At 40.7% G+C, this 1,463-nt stretch overlaps 1 pseudogene; it reads left to right on the top strand.

The window, feature by feature from the left end:
• The first annotated feature begins 206 nt into the window (after positions 1–206).
• On the top strand, positions 207–1,161 carry LOC113941542 (annotated as a pseudogene).
• The last annotated feature ends 302 nt before the right edge of the window (positions 1,162–1,463 follow it).

Here is a 1,463-nt window from a genome sequence, read left to right as displayed (position 1 = left end):
GGTGAGGCACTTCATCCCCACTCTGTGTGAGCCTTATCGGTGACCAAGGGACAGAAGAATCCAGCGGCACCAAAATCCCCCCCACCAGCAGTTCTATAAAGCTCCTCTTTCCACACCTGACACTCAGGCAACAGCAGATGCTGACCTGTGTTTGGCATTGGTGCAACAGCCCCTTGTCCAGCACAGCACTGCTCTCAGGTCCCAGGATGGAAGCTTGTCACTCTCCAGAGCAATCCAATGTCACTTCTTCTGCTGTCACAGCTGTGGCCATTGTCACCTTTGAGGTGTTTGCTGGCATGTGGATAAATGCTTTCATTGTTTCTGTGATTTGCCTGTCCTGGGTCAGAAAGAAAACCTTGAACTCTAAGGAGAAGATCTTGCTGGCTTTGGGATGCTCCAGGTTTTGGTTTTTGTGCATCTCTTGGGTATATTACTTTCTCTCACTCATTTATCCCAATTATCTTCATATTCACCCCATATTTCAACTTACTGAGAGTGCTGAGAGTTTTCTAAATCATTCCTACTCTTGGTTTTCAGCCTGTCTTTGTGTCTTTTATTGTATAAAAATTGCCAATTTCAGGAACAGTTTCTTCATTTACCTGAAAGTAAAAATTGACAGGATTGTGCCCCGGCTCTTGTTGGAGTCAGTGCTTTTCTCCCTGGTTATTGGAATCATTGTCCACGAATATTGCTGATGAAGTTTTATATAAAAACCTCAATTTCACCTGCCAAGGAAGGATCTGGAAAGCAAGTATCAGCACAGAAGAACATTTTTCCCCCCATTATTTTATCATTGGTTTTGGATATGCCATTTTGTTCACAGCAGTCATCTCCTCTGCTCTTCCCCTTCTCTTTTCCCTCCGGAGACACAAACGCAACATGCAGAGAAACTCCATGAAGGACCTCAGCATGGATGCCCACATCAAAGCCATGAAATCCATTCTCTCCTTCCTCATAATGTACAGCATCAACTTTGTATTTTTGATCTTGACACTGATTTATGAAATGAAGAACCAAAATCACATGGTGTTTCTTTTTTACGTATTTCAGTATGCTTTTCCAGGTTTTCATTCCCTTATTGTGATTTTCAGCAATCCCAATCTGGAAAAAACACTGCTAAAGATTCTATCCTGTATGAAATGCAAGTTTTGCATGAAGTAGACGTTGTAACAAAAGCTGGGCCCTTTGCAAAATGTTGATATTTCGTTATAGCAAACAAATCCATTAATTTCCAGTGCAACTCTCCAGCCAGTGTACATGATATACATGTTCAGAATATATCATTCAAAGTCTTTGAACTAATATTACTGTGATTTAAGTATATTTTTATTCTCATTTAATTTAGATAGTTTCCAGAGCTAAATTACTGTCAATAGCAAAGTCATTCAGATCTTGTATACACTGACTGGCTGCAAAAGGGCAATAACAATACTGCAAACCTGCCACAAATGCTTTAGCATCTG

The sequence above is a fragment of the Corapipo altera genome, unplaced genomic scaffold (assembly GCF_003945725.1).
Source record: "Corapipo altera isolate COAL_440 unplaced genomic scaffold, ASM394572v1 61197, whole genome shotgun sequence".
Taxonomy (NCBI): domain Eukaryota; kingdom Metazoa; phylum Chordata; class Aves; order Passeriformes; family Pipridae; genus Corapipo; species Corapipo altera.
The sequence above is the reverse complement of the archived record's forward strand: the minus strand, read 5'-3'. Positions and strand labels throughout refer to the sequence as shown.